Raw genomic sequence first — 23,809 nt, 5'->3', positions numbered from 1 at the left:
ACAAGTGTGTGAAAATAAGAGTGGGCCGATTTTAGTGTGCATACATATTCTCTCAAGTTCTTCCAAGGTGTTTTGGTGATTTGTGATTCCATTTGAGGCTTCCACACTATTAGGGCTAAGCTCTTAAAGCTTGAAGACATCAAGCTACATCAAAAGGTATGTCATCTAACTAGAACTTTGTAGTATAGGTGCTTCATAATATGCTAGTTAGGATGAAACCTTGGAATAGTTAATATTTGCATGTATAATAGAGAAAACATAGATCCAAGGTTTATAGGGTTGCATGTACACCATAGGAGTATTAGAATGCTCAAAACACAACAGTGGTATCAGAGCCATGAGTTGTTTTTTGTTATATTGATGCAAATGTTTTATTTTCAAGTTGGAAAAAAAGGAAAAAAAACATGACGTTTGTCAAATTTTAAGATAATTACTTGTTTTGTGAAAAATAAATTATTTGTAAAATTTGAATCATTTGTTATATGAGTTGAATTAGGTCAAATTTAGTAAAAGATAAAATGATATTATTATTTTATTAGTTTTAAAAGTTTGATCTAAATGTTTTAAGGAGTTACATATTTTGTCATAAAATTTTGGAGCTCTAAAGTTTTTTTAAAGTTGTGATCTTAAGGGTTTTTAAAACTTCCATAAGTTATGGATATGAAAGTTTTTTTTAAAAAAAAAAATTTGATTCAAAGTTTTTATGGAGTTACAAAATTTGGTGTTAATGTTTTAAAGAATTTCATAACTTGTTCTTAAGTTATGGAACATGGAGAGTTTCATCATAAAACACCATTAATTCCATAAGTTATGGAATCCAAAGGTTTCCAAGAATTACAAAACTTGCCCTCAAGTTTTGGAATTTGAGAAAAGTTTTTTATGAAAAAAAAGAATTGAATTCTAAAACTTTTGGGTTCATAACTTAAACAATTAATTAAATGGTTTTAATTTTGAGTTTAATAATTGGAATTATGATGTTTTGTTGAATAGTTCAAATTAACTCTTATGGACTTTATTAATAGTTAATTAAAGTGTTTAATTAAATGAGTATTATTAATCCATAAATATATGGTTTGAGTTTAATTAAATTAAAAGTCTAGTTTAATTAATAGATTAAACCACCAAGTATTTTAAATGTCTAAAATACACCCTTATACTATTATAATATTAAAAGTTTAATATATTATATGTATAAGAGCAAGTCGTCTTACCATTAGTAGGCCTCATTTACGAAGCCGGTCTACAAGGGGGTATAAGGTTACTGCCTATAAAATGGCAGTTTAATGGGTGTCCACTCTCACCCACCGCTTCCTTGACTGGTGGAGGGTCGTTAGCCGAACGGGTAGGACAAGGACTATAATTCTCCCTTCATTATAAGTATAATGATAAATACTAAGTAACTAAACACTTATAAATTCTCAATCTTACTTACTTAGGAAAATGTGAATAAGGTGTTAATCCATGAAATTACACTTTGCACTTTGTTTAAGCTGTTAGTGGAGCGTGTGTGGTTAACCGGCACACTAACCTGGACTTAACAAGGTAGGCAAAGGGTAACTTAATGTTTATCATAATATCATTGGAGCGTGTGTGGTTAACAGGCACATCGATTGAGGGGTAAATATTAAGGGTACCAAGTATATTTGCATGGTTACTTCACACCTTGTTTTGTGATCCTCGGCATCCCAGTCACAAAACCTGAAGGGCACACTCGAGATTGAAACATGCCATTGAAAAGTTCAATGAATCTCAAAAGAATCTATGAGTTTCAAAACCAATTAAAACCTAATAATACATTTCGTTTATCTTGGTGGAAATTGGTGAATCGTCATTCACCTACCTTCAAATATTTTATAGCTTGGATTACGGCATCCCTCTTCCAAGTTATAAAATAGTTTGTTGGGTCCTAGCCTTAATATATCATATTGGGTGTTATATTAAGGACTTAAATCAACTTTACGTGAATTTCTCCCATTGTTGATGTCTGGTTTAGACAACAATGATCTTCCCAAACCAAGCTTTCCTAATGAATATGACTTCCCGAGTTTGGCTCATGGAAGTCATACTTCTCTTCCTCCACCTCCTCCAATTATTCTCCCTAACCCCACAAGTTCAAGGCCACTCAAGCCCTAATGGCAAGCAAGGTCTATGTGTGATCACATCTTAGAGATGAAGTCACATATTGACAAGTGGTGAGAGTTGGGTGTCAAAGTCTTGAGAAAGTTGGATGTTCAATCACTTTCTAAGTCATATAGTGAGTTCCTTTGGGACTACTATGAAATAGACTATGACATGAACCTTAATGATCATATCTATTTGCTTGGTGCTGCTGAATCAGCAATGATTTGGAACGATAGTAAAGCAAATTTGATTAGAAGATCAACTTCCCAAAAAATTTATGGACAGTGACAATGGTGACACTGGAAATCCAGAAAAAGCATTCTCTTCCCAATGGAAAGGGATTGGCCATAGTCAACCCGGTTGACCAAATGGTAAAGAGAAAGGCTAAGTCTGAGATAGTCCCATTACCAAAGGGTCCATATGTTTATTTTGCAAAAAGAAGGAGCGTTGATTGCAAAGCTGCCAAATTTACCTAAGGATGTTAAAGTCAATAAGTTTGACTCTACATCAGGTAGAGCCCATTATCTAACTCTGTTAAGTTCTATTCTGATATCCTCATTACATGATGTGACTGGGTCACATGTTGATGTTTTAAGAATCAAAGAATAGAGAGAAATCTTAAAGGAAGTATATGCTGATTCTGATCGCGAAGGTGGATTTCGATCGCATCAGAATTTTGAGCAGTTGCTTAAGAAGTTATGATATATTGCTAAGGAATAGATAACAACAATTTTCCATGTGGATTGTAAGGATAAGTTTTTCCGCAAAGTTTTAAAATAAAAGAAAATTGTTTAATTTTATTTATTTGAAGTATCCTTACAGTGGCATTTGTGGAAAATTGTTGCTTATATGATTCCACTGACAGCAATATTGGAAAATGGATTTGATTCTTTCATTTGTGGTAGTGTCTAAATTTACCAAATCAGGAAAGTTCCTCATCGCCCAAGTTTCAATTGGACCGAAACTTGGAATCATGCTAGTTGAATAGTATGATGAATGAGAACTTTCAAGCATTGGAAAATCAAGACTAATTACTTGTTCACATGGATGTGTGAGTCAAGTGAAGGACTAAAGGGATCGAGTACACATTTTTGTGCACTGGTCATGTCCACCACAAAGCTCGTTAAGACTATTTGATTTACTAAAGTTTAGTAAATATGGTTATACTTACAAGTTTAAGTATAATTCTGAAACATTGGAAAAGTCTCAATGTATGGCAGAACGAATGGGAAGAATCAAATTAGGCAGAAAGATAAAAGTTTCTCAAATCTGAAAAGATGGGAGAGTACTTTAGTATCATGTTTGTGATCATCTTAATGATTTAGAAATCATATCACAATTAGTCCTCTAAAGGTCATCTTAGTGCATTCTTATGACTAAGAAGAGGAGTCATGAATTGTTGAAATGGTTAGATCAGGAAGATGAGTCATACTTCGTTCCAAAACAATTCTTAGAGTCATACTCCAAGATTGTAACTTGAGTGATATATCTTAAAGAAAGGTTTAAAACACTTGTCAAATGTAAGAGTAAAAGTGTCCTACTCTTGTACATTTGAAATTGGTAAGTTGTGATGTTTTGGATAAAACAAAGACCAACTAAGGCCAATTGTGTGAAGTGTTTGTCTTGATAAAGAATCCGCACTATCTCTTGAATATTTGGCAAGATAGTCTTATATGTCAAGAGGATAATGGGAGTCTTAAATATCCTAAAAAGAATTTCAAGAACTAATCAAGAATAAAACCTGAGGTTTTTCACTAGCAGATGACTTGAGGTTTATAACCTATCATGTTGACATATTTTGTGCCCATCCCAGTTAAAGTTGGCTTTGTATAGGAGTTCTGAAAGTTCTCAATTGGTTGCATAACAACTTGGAAGCAATGGCAGGCCCTGTACTGCCAGGTGGCAAGAAGTTAAGATTGCATAAGTTCAGTCCATATGAGTTTGGATTTGTCATTATCCTTGTCTTGTGACTATGGTTTTGACGATTCACATGGATAAGAACACATACACCATAAAATCTAAGGGTCATAAGGTTTCTCTTCGATTCATGAAAATGATGGTGAGGAAACACTTCCACCAAGTAGATTTGAAGCAGATGACAAAAGGTCTAAACAATTGAGACTATGATTACGGCATCCCTTTTCATAGTTATGAAATTGTTTAGACACACATGCATGCTATCTAAGGAAAGGTGTATGATTTTGATAAAGTTTTATCAAAGCATCTCGTATCAGAAATCTGAACTTTGGTAAGAAAGTTAATAAAGTATTGATTTCTAGAAGTCCAGCTGATTTATGAGTACATGTCAAAGCTAGTGGGAGCATAAGTGTTATGCTAACAATCATCATGTTGATGGGAGCATGATAATTATTGTTAGTGTTGTAAGTTAGCAATGTTAATTATAGAAAACAAAAGTTTCAATTCGTGAGGCTGCAGGGATTGAAAAAGTTGTTTTGCTATAATTAAGGGAGAGGATATACTTCATTTCAGTTCTAAAGGCTTAGATTGAGACCTTAATCATCTTTAGTCAAGAGTATATATATGAATTTCATGTTGGATTGGTTCAACTTAAGGAAATTCTATATATTGCGTTCTCAAAATTCGATTATGATTACGGCATCCCTCTTCATAGTCAAATTTTGAAAACATGGCAAATAAAAATATTGTAGCAAAACACTGGTCTAGAATCATGTCTTTATGTGAGACATCATGAATCGTGTACCATTTGCTTTGGGTACAGGATCGATTGCATGTGCTATAGTATTTGTCATTTCTAAATTCTTTCAAATGCCCAGAGGCATTAACAAGGGAAAAGGTCTAGAATTGGATATGACTAAAATGATTAAGCAATTATCGAGGACAATCTGAGGTTTACCAAAGATTGGTTGCTCAGGGACAGTTGGAAGTATAGTGCTAATTTTGGAAGGACCATATTGACATATTCTGAAAAGAGGCATCTCTTATTCAGAAGTGATAGTCAAAATGAGAATATGGAGTTGTCTCCAAAGGTGGAAGTTATCTGTGTAAGATTAGAAAACTTAATGCAAGAAGCATGTCCAAAGCAATGTACTTTGAATATGAGACTTAGTTTCCATGGAGTTGATCTCCATTGGAATACCTTATAATGACTGTTGACAAGTCTTTGTGACTTTGTACATATTCATTACAGGAGGGTCAGTGCATATAAGTTTAAAATCTAAACAGATTTCGATAAATGATAGGAATTTGAAATTCTCACATTTTTCGATAAGGATTTGGGAGTGTGAAATTAGAATCATTGAAATTATGTTCAATTGGTTTATTTCACAAAGTAGGGATCATAGACAAACATAGAGTGCATACTTGGTGTATGGCAAAGCTATTGTTTAAGAAAAACATAGTGTACATGCTTGGAGCATGGGACAACTAGTGTTTTTAATTCAAGTATAAAGTTGATAAAACCGAAACATTGAATAATGAGTAATCAGTATGGTGATAAATAAAAGTGTTTATTTATATTCATAGGGTTTGATACAATATTTGATTCATTTATTCTTGTGTTTCACTTCGCATGTTTTGACTTCCAGAATAACTAAGTCGCTCTTCCTGAATGATTAAGTTATTCAAACCATCCACAGTCGGTCATATGTTGGAAGTAGATATGAATCAAGACTGTCATGGGTTGGTTTGTAGAGGTCCAAGTTGGTGGACAAAGTGGTGCTACAACACTCATGAGTGCTCATAAGTTCTGAGTATTGGATTCAACCCGCGCTCATTTGAATCACTTCATGGATTTTATCACGAGTGATAATGAGACGATAATATCTTATATTCTTCAAACCTAGAGATATGAGTTGTTACTATGAGTTGGTTATACACTGATTGCACGAAAACGCATTAGGTAACTCGATGTTATAAAACGTGCCTTTGTGTATGATTCAACAAGTAGTAGAACAAGCCATATGAGTCGAAGTTTATCCATTCCTTTTACCTTCCGGATAAAAGCGATATCTGTGGGCCCCTCGATGATTTAGCGATGACACATGTGAGTGCTTGGCCAAGCCAGGACTGATTTGATTTGTTCAATCAGTCAGTCATCATAAATCGAAAATCGGGAAACAACAAATGGACAGAGAGAATTATTATAATTCATGTCTCAGTCCATATGATATCTAGAATGGAGGAATATATGATCCCTTATCTAATGGACAAGTCATTGACAAGGTCCATTTGGGTTGCACTTCACCGGCACAATTTATATGGATAGTCTTTTGAGAATAGTATATTTATAATTTATATTAATATATTATAAGTTCTAATATATTAATATGGAATCATATTATTTAATTAGTATTGATCAAGAATTAATATAGAATTAATTAAGTGATCAAAAAGAACTAATTAAATATGGACTCTTATATATATGGAATGGGCCAAGTTCATTTAGGTTGGGCTAAGCTTTCATGGATGGTCCATGGAGCTTTTAACCCATGGATCCTCTGTAAAATGAAAGGTCGTGGGTATTAGGGTTTACATGGATGTAACCCTAATCCTCCATAATATATAAAGGGGTCCTTGGCTCACAAAATTGGTACAAGTGTGTGAAAATAAGAGTAGGCCGATTTTAGTGTGCATACATATTCTCTCAAGTTCTTCCAAGGTGTTTTGGTGATTTGTGATTCCATTTGAGGCTTCCACACTATTGGGTCTAAGCTCTTAAAGCTTGAAGACATCAAACTACATCAAAAGGTATGTCATCTAACTAGAACTTTGTAGTATAGGTGCTTCATAATATGCTAGTTAGGATGAAACCTTGGAATAGTTAATATTTGCATGTATAATAGAGAAAACATAGATCCAAGGTTTATAGGGTTGCATGTACACCATAGGAGTGTTAGAATGCTCAAAACCCAACAATAAATGCCCTTGAGTTAAATTTAGCACTTAAACATACTTCTTATGCTTTGAACTTGGACATAAATGCCCTTGACAGAAGTGAAACATACTCAGGAGGGTCTTAATTCATCACAACTAAATCATGTACTTCATTTTAATTTTTTTTGTGTCCAACTAAATTAAACAACAAATGTTACATTTAAATGTCGTTTTTCATTGACTGTATGAAATAAGAATAATTGGTAGATGTCACACCTATGGTCCCTATAAGAATTTATATGAACAAAAATGGTCCCTGGGTACCAATTTTATTTACCAAAAATCATCCCTGTTTGCAAATGTTTCTATTTTTCCAATACGGTTTGGTGTTTATGTATTTCAATCTATATATGTTTGTAGCAGGTTAGAGCTATATGTAATATATGTTTCATATTTTTCTATGGATGATGTGTTGATGAACAGAGTGTAATTAGCAACAACGAAAGTCTTTCTTATTCTTCTTCATATGCATTTGTATATGCATGTGTCATATACTTATTGCATAAGCATATACATAAGCCTAATCATAAGTATTTAATTGCCTTATGCATATACTTATTTTTATGCATATGCATATACATATTCTTACGCATATGCTTGTGCATATGTATATATACTTACTCATATATATATATATATATATATATATATATATATATATATATATATATATATATATATATATATATATATATATACATGTACTTATTTATATGCATATGCGTATACTTATTCTTATATATATAAATATGCAGATGTCATATACTTATTCTTATACATATGCATAAGCATCATATGCATATGTATACATTTATATAAATCATATGCATATGTATATATTTATATTCATATATGCATATTAATATGATTATGAATATATATACATTTACATGCATATATGCATATTAATATATGCATATGTATAAATTTATATTTATATATGCATATGTATATATTTATATTTATATATGCATATTAATATGCATAAGATGCATATGTATACATTTATGTGTTTCCTTTATGCTTTTATATTGTCCAAAATAACAAAAAAAAATTGAGAATAAGCCATCTAATGTCAATATAACATTAACCATCTATGTCATTGTGTTTTTCATACATCCAAAATATCAAAAATTAACATTCTTCAATGAAATATAATATGACCCATTAAACCTTTAACAACTTTTTTCAACAGCAGCAAAAAAAACAATTTTTTGACACAAATTATGCAACAAAACAGTATCTATTACATCTTAAAGTAGCAACAAACAACAAAAAAAATACAACACAAATAACCATAAAAAACATCAAAAATAGAAAAAGCAAATTAACCTAAAACGGCACCATAAAAATAGCCACAACAGCAAAAAAAAAAAAAAAAAAAAAAAAAAAAAAAAAAACAATATCAACAAAATAAACAGCAACATACCCTAGAAAACAACAAAAATCAGCAAAAAAAAATTGCAGTTTTAAACATTATAAATATACTTACTTCTCATGTAAATCCCTCATCCTCAACAATTGTGAAAAGGATATTCATCTAAAAATGATGGAATTAGAAGTAATATTGTATCTCATCTTAACATGTACATATAGATGAGCTAGTGGTGCATGGGTGTCTGAGAAATTATTTGCATTTCATTCATTCATTGTCTCCTACAAACCAATGTTTATTTAAGCATGGCCCCAGTTAATACATAATATTGGAACAATGCTTGACTAAGAGAGTATCAAGAGTAATAACGACAATATTCAACCAAATTCTCATGTTAATACAAAATCTTAGATAACTAATCTATTATAGGACTCATTAATACTCATAAACCTACAATCCACATCACAATTACACCAAACTACCATTAATAGGACAAGAGATGATTATAGGGGCAAAATTGTCCATGTCACATATGACCCAACAAACACTGTAATTATAACTAACTAACTTTATCCTGGTATTATCCAAATGATTACAAACTCACAAGTCACATTATAACTGGACCCATAACAATGCATCTGGCGAACAAGTTAGTAAAGTAACTATGATGCATACATTGAAAACTTGTACATTAAATGTATAAACTGAAAGATATAAAACATCAGATGATATTTTAAATTCAAAATAAATAAAGTAATTGTATTAATTTTTAACCTTGAGTTTTTTAAATTATTTTTTCATATATTTCTCTTAAATATATTGGTTTTTATAACTATCCATTTAACGGATGCAAGATTTATCTTACAGACTCAATTTTCATTTCAAATATATTGCTAATTAGTCTTATGCAAATTATATAACTCTTATCAACTTGATTATACGTCAAATTGATATTATATATGTCAAATTATATCTGTATTGTGCATTTCATACGAAAATCATTCCAGTTAAGATAGAGACTTTTTCCGTTTTATAAAAATTCATATATCTAACTAAGTTCACTATCAATTGTTTTAGTTTGAAGTACGATTAAATGAAATCAACAGTTATTACCGAATTCAGCTCCATTTATCTTAGTTTTAAATTGTGATTGGCTATGCATTTGACAGATGCAAAGTTTTTTCTTCATCAGATATCGAACTAAATTCACATTTTATTTGTTATCATTTGAAGTACTATCAACTAAAAACAACATACATTTAATTGTGCGATTCAAATCTCCCACCGAATTCAATTTCGTTTCATCCTAATTTAGTTAAATAAGATACTAAGGCTATTAGTAAGTTCGTTGGTTCTCACTTTCAATGGAGTTCGTCATTGATCTACTTATATATATATATATATATATATATATATATATATATATATATATATATATATATATATATATATATATAGGTTTAGGTTTTATGGAAAACAAAAAAGTCTAAAAAATTCCCTAAAAATCATAAAAATGCATAAAAAAAAATACTAAGAGATCACAAATCTTTTTTTTGACCTTATATTCTTAAAAATCGCAACATTTCATATAATTTCGTTGAAATTTGTTTTGAAAAAAAATTAAAAAACCGATTTTTTAATTTTTTTTCAGCGAAATAAAATATATATATATATATATATATATATATATATATATATATATATATATATATATATATATAAAGTCCAAACAAAGATTTGTGATCTCTAAGTATTTTTTATGTATTTTTATGATTTTTAGGGTTTTTTTGTTTTCCATTCAACCATTCCCTATATATATATATATATATATATATATAGATATATATATATATATATAGATATATATATATATATATATATATATATATATATATATATATATATATATATATATATATATATGGGACGGTTCGCTTAAGATTAAAAAAAAATTAGAGATCTTGAGATTCAACCCCTCAGCCACATATTTCTCATTTGTCGAACGCTCTAGCGTACCGACAGCAGTAGCTTATGCCTAATCCTAAATGATTATACATATATATATGTTCTCGGATTGAGTAATCATATATGATAATGACAATTAGTAGCAGAGTAGGTGGTGATGGAAGAGGTGGCAGTGGTATAAGTGACAGAGTTGACAATAGTGGGGTCAGATGGTGTCAGAGGTGGTGGCGGTTGTGGTGTTGGGGATGGTGACGAAGCAGAAAGGAATAGGCGGCACTAAATAATCATTTATGATTATAACATGCATGTCGCGCCGTATGCCGGAGGGTTAGTGCGGCAGATGTGAAATATGTGGCTGAGGTTGAAGCTCAAGATCTCTATTTTATTTTTAATCTCAACGTATATATATATATATATATATATATATATATATATATATATATATATATATATATATAGAGAGAGAGAGAGAGAGAGAGAGAGAGAGGAATGATCATTTAAGAACTCAAAGTTTCCCGAGAACCCGAGAACCAAACGAAGGTCGTTAGATCAAAAGAATTGAAGGTTAGGATGATTTATGGCATTTTTGTAAATAACTAGGGAAAAAAGAGGCGGGGGCATCTTATTTCACATGAATCGGGGGCATTTTAGAGATAACCTAATATACCGTCTGTGATCGACACAATCACGCCAGCTCTGTTCCTGGTTCAAATCGGAAGACAAGATGGAGATCGAAAATCTAACCGACAATGACTCTTCAGCCACAATGGCGGAAGTGCTACCATTGGCATCCATTTATCAACAACCTTATGTGTCCGAACTCCTTTCATTCACTCTCGATCGCCTGCACAAGGAACTGGAGCTTCTCCGCGTCGATGCCGAGAGAATTCGTTGGCTGATGCAGGAGGTTGCTGTCAATAACTACCTTGCATTCATTTCTGCTGCCGATGCTTTGGTTTCTACTTGCCACAAAGTCTTATCCATTAATAAACACCTGTAATAATTGGTAATTCATTCTTCAAGAATTCCAAGTCATTATTGTTGCTGGATGATGAATTTAGCGATATATTCAATTAATCTTCATAGGTTTGCATATGGCTATATGATGGCAGTAAAACTAGAAAACTAAGAATGTCAAGTACGTAGAAAGTACTATTGCCTCGGATTAAAAAATGAATAAGGACTCTAATTTGAGAATGGGATCAAATGACCCACATCCAATTTCTAATTTATTTAAACTTCTAGTTGTTTGTAAAGTAGTATGATTGTCGTATACACTGTTACAAGTCTACAAACAGCCATTTCGAGTGTTGTTTAGTTGTGCTTTGTATGGAACCATGCTATTAAGTTTTAACAATGAGAATGATTAAAATCTCATTTATCTGCAAGATGAAGCCTACAGAAGTAAAAATATCACAGCTGTCACTTGAAAAAGGCATAGACATATGCTTATTCTCATATCCCTGACTGTTCCTCTCTATATACATAATAGAGTGACATTCCAATTTTTAGCCTTAACCTAGTCAACACCAATTCCTTCAAACTTTCTCATAAGAATTAAGAACAACGTCAACAAAGTAGGGTATATCCCCTAGTCATCCTCCATATACTATTAACCATGCATGTGAATACTACTAGATGTTGGAACTATTTGGCTTCTGAATATGAGAATTCCTTTGCTATTGGTTTGTGTTTACTAATTCTACTATCATGTTATAGGTTTTGATACAATAACTAATATGTAGAAATCATTTCTGATATTTGATATGATGATCAACTGTGCCTGGATTTTCCTTTTAGAAAAAGTAATTATGTTTTGCTAGCCTGATAAAATATAAGAAGCTTAACTATATGTTGATAATTGTTGTTTCAGCTTACCTACTTTATCTGTTGTTGAAGTTAGAATCAGATCAGAATCATACTGAATTCCTTTTGTGCAGATTGGAGAGGTCCCAAAGCTAACATATGGCTGCTCTGAGTTCATAGGGTCTGAAAAAAAGATTTTGGAGCAGAGAAAGATGAACCAAACACTGCTGGCAAATCATAGTACTTTGCTTGACTTACTTGAAATTCCTCAGCTTATAGACACGTATGTATTTGACCCATCACTAGACATCACATGCTAAGATAAAAACTAGATACTACTATTTTTAAGGCTTGAAATTGCCATTGGGATAAACCATGTATATAAATGTAGAAAATATAGTGGGGATTTTTTGATTTCCAGTTTAAAATCTTGTTCTGATTATCTATTAGATTGGTGATTTAAAGATTTAACTTTATTTAAAAATTACACATTTTTAACCATTTATTTAAATATGAATTATACTTTTTGTCTCTTTCTTTCTTTCTTTAGGTTCACGAAAGCTTGCAGAGAATACGTGAAAGAAACCTTGTTAACTTCATAGAAAGCGGTCCTGCTAGCATTCAAGTAACCGATATTAATTACATATTTGCCCTTTTGCTTTATAGTTTTTATATATCAGTTAGTTTCACATAAGTTTTGTATTTAGGTTGCTCTCCCAAGGAAGTCTCCATATGTTCGAACTGCCAATAGGGTAAGACTTCATCTTGTTTACTGCTAATCAAGTCTAACTTATTATTAATACAAATAAAACCTTGTACTTTTTTAAAAGTATATATATTTTAGGTTAGTGGGCTCATGTTAGCAAGTTACACTAGAATTCGACATTTATTCTCCAAGTGTTTGAGCCAATATTCTCTTTTGAGAAAAAGACAAGCCTCTCTCGACAAGTACATGAGTTTTCCTATGTTTGCTGTAAGTTATTCATTAAGAAAAAAAGTATGTTCGATTGGAAATTATGCACATGTAACATAAAAGGCAGTTAAAATACCATTTTAAATTATAGAAGCTAGTTGGGCCAAATAAAATATAAAGTAGAAAACAACAATATTCAAAATGAATTACTTACATTAAATATGTTTTGACCGTGGGCTAATATTTTTTTCCCACAAAGCAACATGAGCTTTACAACTTCAAATGGAAGTCAAAGTTACTTGGCAAAGAGCAAAACGTGTAGTAACATACCAGGCTTAGTGGCAACCTCCAAAACTGTATTTTCTCTGGTTAAGAAAAATCCCATGCTATTTACCGTTTTGTTCTGTTTTTTTCAGTGGTTATTATCGGTTGCAGATTCACATCACCACTCATTCTCAGCATTTTCTTGGAACATCAAGCAGCGGATGGTGCACCTAAAGAAATTTACATCTTTAAATCACCAATCTAATAGATAATCAGAACAAGATTTTAAACTATGCACAAACTGAGAATTCAATCTATCAGTAGGGTTTATCCATATGATTATCAATGTTGCTTTCAAAGTTTATAAATTAAAGAACATGCACAAATTGACTGTGTAACGATGTGTGTAGTTTGATCTAACTTATAGATATGCTATTAAAAGGAATAATAATAATACGAATAAGAATGTTGATTCTATTGAAAATTTGTGAATTACATGTAAATAACAAGTGAATCACATATGAATTACATCTAAATTACAAGTGAAACACATGTAATTCACATATGAATCACATGTAATTCACATGTAAATCACAAGTGAATCATATATGAATTACATGTGATTCACATGTAAATCACAAGTGAATCACATGTAGTTCACATATGAATCACATGTAATTCACATGTAAATCACAAGTGAATCACATATGAATTACATGTGATTCACATGTAAATCACATATGAATTACATGTGATTCACTTGTAAATCACATGTAATTCACATATCAATCACATGTAATTCACATATGAATCACATTTCATATGTAATTCACGTATGATTTTCATGAAATTCATATATGAATTATATGTGATTCACATGTAAATCACATATGAATTACATGTGATTCACTTGTAATTCACATATGAAATACATGTGATTTACATGTAATTCACATATGAATTACATGTGATTCACATGTAAATCACATATGAATTACATGTGGTTCACATGTAAATTACACATGAATTACATGTGATTCACATGTAAATCACATATGTGTTAGATGTGATTCACATGTAGTTCACATATGAATCACATGTAATTCATATGTGAATCGCTTGTGATTCATATGTTAATCACATAGGTATTTTTGTGAGTGTTTTTGCATAAATCAATTTTTTTTAGTTTTCTTGTAGCCTTAGAAGAAATTGTGGTGAATATTGAAGATGTGAAAAATGATAAATTGAAAAAAATATGAAAATATTAACACGAAGACATGAAAACGCTTTGAAATTTTATAGCAAATTTTTTCTTTTTTATATATTATTTTGTATCGAATAAAATACTTATTCTATTGTGTTTATAGATTATTAAGTAAAATGAGTTTTCTTATAATTTCCTTACAAATACTATAGTATATGAAATATTCATATATGCATTTATAAAAGTATGCATATATGTACCTAAAATGTTGATTTTTTTGGTTAAAAAATTATAGTATTTTTTAAATATTCCAGTTTTTTTTAAATTTTATTGATTTTTAAATGCATTTAAAAAAATTGTAGTTTTTAAAAAAAAAATTTGTTTTTTTTCAATTTTTTTTCAAAAATTAACGTTTTCTAGAAAAAATTAAGAAATTTGCACTTTTTAAAAAAAAAATTTAAAAATATTATTTTTTTAAAAAAATCTGAAAATTTGATTTATTATATAAATTTTTAGACATTGCTATTAATATTTCCAATAACACAAATAATTAAACATTAAATAAGAGTGCTAAGATTACGATCATGCCCTTAATGAAATAGTTTTGATCTAATGCTCCACTTTTAGTTCTCGGGTTCTCAGGAAACTATGAGTTCTCAACCGATCTCACCCCTATATATATATATATATATATATATATATATATATATATATATATATATATATATATATATATATATATATATATATATATATGTTCAGGTTCATTTGAGACCATGCTAATTTTGTGAGACCATGAGACTAAATCTAAAAATAATTTTAAAATGCAAAATAAAAGGAAAAATCCGAAAATTCTTTTTTTAATTATTATTTTCGTCATTTTAATTACCTAAAATAAATAAATAAAACAAAAAAAGTTAACGTTTTTTTGGAAAAAATACGTGAAATATTCTAATAGAATATTACAGTGTAAATATTATAATATGATTTTTAGAATGTTAGAATATTCTACTAGATTTGTCAGATATGTAAAATTATCTAATATTCTACTAGAATATGTAAAAAAAGATATTTTTTTTTTATTTTTTTTGTATTTTTTTTAATTATTTTTTTGGAAAATATAAATGACGAAAATAATGTTTGAAAATTTTTTTTTCGAAAATTTTCAATTATTTTGAATTTTAAAAATATTTTTTTTTATCTACAAAATAAGTGGCTTGCATTTCGTTTCATGTTCTCATAAAATTAGGCCGTCGAACATGAACGTAACTCTATATATATATATATATATATATATATATATATATATATATATATATATATATATATATATATATATATATATATTGAAAAGGGTATACGCAAGCTCTCGTACTCTCGGTATTCCCTACCAAATTGAGAAAGGTTATCTGACAAAGTCTCTTATTTTGATTACATAATATTTGTAATTTAATGATCTCTGAACGAGGAGATTTTGTATTGTTTTTTTTTTTCCTATTTTATTTAACTTTCAACAATATTATATCGGTGCAATCAAAGACTACTCTTATATTTTACTCACCACTACGATTTAAAAAAAAATCCTTCTCATATATATATATATATATATATATATATATATATATATATATATATATATATATATATATTATCGAAGATAAGTTTCAAACGAAATTAACAATATCTATATGATAAAAACACAAAGTTTGAAATTACTTAAGAATTGTTGATGATCTTATCTTCCACCTTGAATGCAATTAAATATATCTTTTAGTGGTGGTCCTTATACCATCTCCAACTTATCAACATTTTCTATAGTAAAATATACTGTATCATATAATAATTGAACTTCAACTTTCTTTTTGAACGTTCAAAAAGTATAATTTTTTTGGTAATTTAAATATATACAATTAAAAACATTCATTTTATTAAATATTTTTTTAACAGATATGTGTTATATTGTTATAAGGTTGAATGGTCAATGAAGCTCTCTTTCATAGTTTTAAGCCTCTCCTCTATCATCTTATCTATTTTGTGTTTTTCTGGCTTTAGAGTGAGCTTTATAACTAAAGAAATCAGCCTCCATTTACTAAAAAAATCAACCACCATAATCATATATGATTACTCAATCCATTCATTTTCATTATAAAGCTTCAATAAGCAATCTTTAGTCCATTATCTGATGTTTAGTCCCTTTGATAGCTTGAGCTATGGAGTTTGGACAACTCCATGATCTTTGAGTTATGTTCCATTTCAGATATGATGCTTAAATAGAGTAGAGAGTGCATGCAAGAGGTCTCTTTACTCCATGCATGAAGAAAAATGGGTTCTTGGACCTTTTGGAAACTAGGGTTTTACATCTAGGTGGTTTGAGGTGCTTTAATGGATAAAGTTTGAAACTTTATCCATTAAGACATCATTTAGATCCAGATCTGAGAATTGGAAGATTAGACTTAATAGATTAATTCGAAAAATATGTCTTAGACCAGGAAAGACGTGGGGCACCTTATAAAGGTGTTGGGGGCGCTTTTGGGTTTTCTTCCCAAATCCAAACTATTTTATCTCGTAGTGGGCACTGGGTGCCCAGGTGAGGGTGCGGGTCACCTGTTGACCAAAAGTTTGACTTTTTGACTAAGTTTGACCTTGGGTCAAACTTTAGGCCTTTGGTTCATAGATTGAGCTTTGACTTTTATTTAATATCTAGGTGGTTCGTGAGACCGACCTTGCATTTATTTGCATGCAGTTGTGATTTTTGGGTTTCTATAAGGTGAGTTTTTTCACTATGCTATATATTCTAATATATGGCCTATGTATGTTAGGATGAAGTTATGTTGTAGTATGATCTTAAACAAATACACTAGTTTAGTTAATTTCCTATTGTGTTACACTAGTTTAGGATGTAGTTGTGATTTTAGTTTGAGGTGTTTTAAGTCAAAAGTAAATACATAGGGTTGTAGAGCTCATCAATACCTTTCTGTGGATATAAGGATCACTGAAAATGGAGTTGGAACGAAGAATTTATGATTGTTTGAAGTTATAAGGGTTTTACGCTATGCCGAGTATGATGGGCGTACATGGCGTATGTTGGGCGCATTGGGCTGAGACAATCGCGTAGTGCCTTTGAGTATGTTGGGCGTACCTTGAGTAATTTGGGCGTACTCCAGTTAGATGCAAACCCTAATTTAGGGTCTTGGACCTTATTTAAAGGCCTTAACTCATTTTCAACCCTTCATATCTTCATCCTCCATCCCCTCTAACCCTAGATTCAAAACCCTAAACCCCATTTGGATAAATTTTGAGTATTTGAGTGATTTTGGTGGATTTTTGGTGCCTTTGGAAGAAGAAGAACTCCTTGGAGAAGTGTTGGTTGTCTTGGAGCTTGGAGATCCAGGCCTTGTTTATCTTGATCTAACTTTTGGAGGTATAAAATTTTAATCTAGTTGGCTTTCTCATGTAGGTCTTGTTTGGGGTGATGATTTGTCATGTTTTGGTCCCATAATTGTGGTTTTTTGAGTAGGAGTTACTCCAGAACCTTTGAGCCTCATAATTGGTCCTTGTTGAGGTTATTAAGTCATAGAAATTGGATCTCTAAGAGTATTATTCTTTCATGCAAGAACTAGTGACCATTTGATGAAGTTATGTAGCGTGGATTATGGTTTGGACCCCATCAAGCCATGAAAAGTAATAAAGTTAGGAACTTTATGACTTAAGAGATCCCTTAGAGATTAGATATGATTTTGGACGTTTTGGTCTTAACCATTAAGTGCTTAAAGTGCGATTTGGTTACCTAAGGAGTACGTTGGGTGTACGTATGCATACGCTTAGCGTAATATATGTTTTCCCGATATCATGTTGTGGCGAGTTACACGTTAGGCATCAACATGTAGTACGCGGGGCGTACGAGTCTGGTATGCGGTGCGTACTCATGAAACTCTATTTTTAGGCCTTTTAGGCATTGGGTCTTTTGGGAGTTGGGCCATGAGTTGTTGGGTCAGATATGGGAAGGGTTAAATGGTCTTTTACCCATTTAAAGGATAGAATATGAATTGAACCTTGGATTTTGGAAATTTCCTTAAATATGGAATAGGGATAATTTGGTTGTGTTTAATGTGAGGAACCCGGTAGGCCCATGGATCAAGAAGTGCTAGGCCCAATATGTTACAATGTAGGATGCTAGCTGTCTCTGTGACTCCTGCATTGTATGTTAGGTTGGGCCCATTGGTTAAGAAGTGTTAGGCTGAATAATGTGAGTTGGTCCCAATGTAAGGGCTAGACCCAATGGTATGTATGGTATGTAGTATTTTAGGGAACTCACTAACCTTTGTGATTACGGTTTCATGGTTATGGTTTCAGACACTTCCGGATCGAAAGGGAAGGACTCGACTTGATTGCAGCGCATCCACCCATGTTTCTGCAGTTTGTACTTTTGCGATTGTACTCTGATAACAATTTTTACTTTGATATGGTTTTGAATGATTAAAAAGGATAAATTTTGTTTATGGTTGAATTAAAAATGAAAATTTTGATGGGTTTTTGAGCATTCTAACACTTCCTAAGTGTACATGCAACCCTAATAACCTTGAATCTATGTTTTCTCTATATACATGCAAATTTCTTTTTCAAGGTTATTTCCTAACTAGCATGGCATGGGGATTACATAGAACATAAAAACTAGTAGAAATACATACCTTGTTGTTGCTTGGATTCCTTCAAGACTTTGTGAGCCTAGCACCCCAAATGTTGTGCCTCAAATGCTTCACACAACACCACAAGACTTGGAATAACTTGAGAGAATGTCACTTAGCCTCAAAATCGGTTATGCCCTCTCTAGTAACACTAGGTCACGATTTTGCTAGCCATAGGGTTCCTTTTATAGTGTTGTCACAATTAGGGTTTACACATGAATGCCCTTAATTGTCATGACTCTTGATTTCTCATGACCCATGGGTTTGTAACTCCCATGGACTATCCATGGAGCTCCATACGGTTATGACCAAACCCATAAACCATGGATCATTAATCCACCATAAAAGAATTGATGATTGTCATAATCAACCCTATATATATTTAATTAGTCTCACTTTGATCACCAAATTAATACTAGATTAATACTTGATCAATACTAATTAAATAATACTATTATCAATATATTAGAACTTATAATATATTAATAATCATAAGTGCCTTATTCTCTCATTTAGTCTATCCAAGTATTGCAATGCCATGCAACCCAAATGGACCATGCCGGGTCGGGTCAAGTACATACCAAATAAAGTTATGGACTTAGACACTATATCCAACAGTCTCCCACTTGGATAAGTCTAATAACTATATTTGCCAATATGACTTCAAAATCCGACTAGCAATCGTAGGTCTTTAAAAGTCTCTCGGAACTGAGATGATGATGATACGCCATTTAAGATAAGTGATCATATAATCCTCTGTTCTCATGATATCAGCCGGACAAACACATGGAACATGGTCTTACTTATTGTCCAGCATTTGTTTCTCGATCTCTGATTTGTTTCGACATAGAACTAAATTGAACATATCAATTAGGTTCTGACCGGGCCCGGTACATAGGTCAAAACCAAATCATCGAGGGGCCCATATATCGCTTCTATTTCTAGAAGGAACAGATAAACTTCGACTGATATGCTTGTACTAACTACTTGTTGAATTATTCACAAAGGCACGTTTTATGACATCGAGTTACCAATGCGTTTTCGTGCAATCAATGAATAACCAACTCATAGTCAACAACTCATATCTCTAGGTTTGAAGATTTATATGATATTACCATCTCACGATCACTCGAGATAAATTCCATGAAGTGATGCAAGTGAGCGTGGATTGGATCCAATACTCAGCCCTTATGAGTACTCATGAATGTTGTAGCAACCATTGCATTGTCCAAAGCACTTTTAGACAAATCATACAAGCCAAATTCATGACAGTCTTAAATCAATACTTACTTCCAAAGTTTGACTGACTGTGGATGGTTTGAATAATAACATAATTATTCTGGAAGTAAAAACATGCAAAATTGAAACATAGTAAACAATCAACACAAGATAGTAACACCTTACTCATAAATAAATAACACTTTTATTTATCATCAAATGTCAATTACATTTTACAAGTTTCAGGAATCTAATTATTGAAACTAATATCATCCTTCAGCCCAATGCGCCTTGCATGTTGTAAATGCTTAACCCTGCTCAGTCCCTTCGTGAGGGGATCTGCCGGGTTCTCATCTGATGATACCCTCTTAGCCACGAGGAGTCCTTCTTCTATTCGATGTCTGATGAAATGGTATTTTCTGTCAATGTGCCTAGATCTCCCATGATCTCTTGGTTCCTTAGCCAAAGCAACCGCACTTTCGCTGTCACAGAAAATTTCCATTGGCTCCTATATAGCTGGTACAACTCCAAGGTCTCCGATGAAGTTCTTTAGCCATATCGCCTCCTTAGCTGCTTCACTTGCTGCTATGTACTCTGATTCACAAGTAGAATCAGCTACTGTCTCCTGCTTGGAACTTTTCCAAGTAATTGCCCCTCCATTTAGGATAAAGACCCAGCCTGACTGAGAGCGGAAATTATCCCTATCAGTCTGGAAGCTAGCATCGCTATATCCTTCCACTCTCAAGTCATCACTGCCTCCGAGGGTAAGGACCCAATCCTTAGTCCTCCGCAGATACTTAAGAATGTTCTTTACCGCTGTCCAGTGTGCTTTGCCAGGGTTCCCTTGATATCTACTGACCATGCTCAAAGCAAAGGCCACATCAGGGGGAGTACAAGTCATAGCATACATGATCGAGCCCACAGCGGAAGCATATGGTATATGACACATTTCAGCTATCTCAGCCTCAGTACTCGGACTCTGAGTTTTACTCAGCTTGGCATTACTCTGGATTAGTAATTCTCCTTTCTTGGAATCTTGCATACTGAACCTCTTCAGCACCTTATCCAAGTAAGTACTTTGACTAAGTCCAATTAGTCTCTTACTCCTATCTCTTAATATCCTTATCCCTAGGATTTAGGCAGCTTCCCCAAGGTCCTTCATAGCGAAACACTTCCCAAGCCAGGACTTAACCTCCTGCAAGGTTGGGATGTCGTTTCCTATGAGAAGTATGTCATCCACATACAACACCAAGAAGCTAACTATGCTCCCACTAGCCCTGACATACACACAAGACTCATCCTCACTCCTAGAAAAGCCAAACTCTTTGACTTTCTCATCAAAGCAAAGATTCCATCTGCGAGATGCTTGTTTCAATCCATAAATGGATTTATCAAGCTTACACACTCTATTAGGGTATCTTGCATCGACAAAACCCTCTGGTTGGGCCATGTAAACATCCTCAGCCAACTTTCCATTAAGGAAAGCGGTTTTGACATCCATTTGCCATATTTCATAATCATGAAATGCAACTATGGCTAACAATACTCTAATAGACTTAATCTTAGCTACTGGTGAGAAGGTCTCATCATAGTCAACTCCCAGAGTTTGAGTAAAGCCCTTCGCAACCAGTCGCGCTTTGTACGTATGTACCTTCCCATCCATGTCGGTCTTCTTCTTGAAGATCCATTTGCACTCAACTGTCTTACGACTTGGTACATTGTCAACCAAGTTCCAAACTTGATTGTCATACGTGGACTGAATCTCGCTGTCCATAGCCTCCTTCCATTTAGCAAACTCAGGGCCTGCCATGGCTTCCCTGTAATTATTAGGTTCATCCAAATCTATTAGTGTACTATCACTAATAAATGTATCACCTTCAGTGGTGATGTGATAACCATAATAAAAATCAGGTGTGTTCCTCACCCTAGTGGAACGTCTTGGAGGTACAGACTCATCTATCGGATCAACAGGAGTTTCCTCCTCAGGTTGGTCGATAGCATTTGAGGTTCCTTCACCACTTGACTCTTGAAGCTCTTCAAGGTCAATTTGCCTCCCACTGTCCCCTTGGCTTATGAATTCTCTCTCATGAAAGACTCCTCTTCTTGCTACAAAAACCACATTATCACTGGGTCTGTAGAAGAGGTAACCAAAGGATCTCTGTGGGTAGCCGATGAAAATACACCTCTCACTTCGAGGTTCAAGCTTGTCATGAGTCTCACGCCTCACGAAAGCTTCACAACCCCAAATCTTATTGTGGTCCAAATTGGGAACTTTCCCAGTCCACATCTCGTGAGGTGTTTTGGCAACCTTTTTAGTAGGGACTAGATTAAGGATATGGGCAGCAGTCTCTAAGGCATACCCCCAGAAAGAGATTGGTAACGAAGCTCGACTCATCATGGAACGAACCATATCCATCAAGGTTCGATTGCGCCTCTCAGCTACACCATTCAACTGTGGTGTTCTGGGAGGTGTCAATTGTGAGACAATCCCACATTCCTTAAGATAGTCAAGGAACTCAATGCTAAGATACTCTCCTCCCCGATCGGATCGGAGCATCTTGATGTTCCTGCCCAATTGATTCTCCACTTCCTGCTTAAACTCTTTGAACTTTTCAAAGGTTTCTGACTTATGCTTGATTAAGTAAATATATCCATATCTACTGTAATCATCAGTAAAAGTCACATAATAGCGATTAGCATCCCTTGTAGCAACTCTGAAGGGCCCACACACATCCGTGTGTACAAGGTCCAACAAACCTTCACCCCTATCACAAGTACCTGTGAAGGGTGACTTTGTCATTTTTCCAAGTAAACAAGACTCGCAACTATCATCTGACTTGAGGTCAAATGATTCCAAGACTCCAGCCTTTTGGAGTTGGCCTATGCGCTTCTTGTTAACATGTCCAAGACGACAATGCCACAAGGATGCTTTATCCAAGCTATCTGAAGAATCAATATACAACACATTATTTCCTAAATTGTCTACAACATTCACAGCTTCATATACACCATCACAAGGTAATGCTTTAAAGTAAAATACATCATTGTAATAAACATTAATAGCACCATTTTTATTATCAAATGAAAATGAAAAACCTTGTTTGTACAAGCCATGAAAAGAAATAATATTTCTCGCCATTTCGGGCGAGTAACAACACTTATTCAAATCTAACATTAACCCATTATTAAGCAATAAAGAATAAACTCCTATCTTGGTAACAGGTGATGCTTTCCTGTTGCCCATGACTAAGTTTATCTTCCCGTGCTCCACTTGCCCACTTCTTCTTAGTGCCTGCAAATCAGTACAGATGTGAATACCACAACCTGTATCAAGCACCCAAGAA

This window comes from Lactuca virosa, chromosome 3 (genome assembly GCF_052849685.1).
Source record: "Lactuca virosa cultivar CGN04683 chromosome 3, Lactuca_virosa_CGN04683_v6, whole genome shotgun sequence".
Lineage (NCBI taxonomy): Eukaryota > Viridiplantae > Streptophyta > Magnoliopsida > Asterales > Asteraceae > Lactuca > Lactuca virosa.
The sequence above is the reverse complement of the archived record's forward strand: the minus strand, read 5'-3'. Positions refer to the sequence as shown.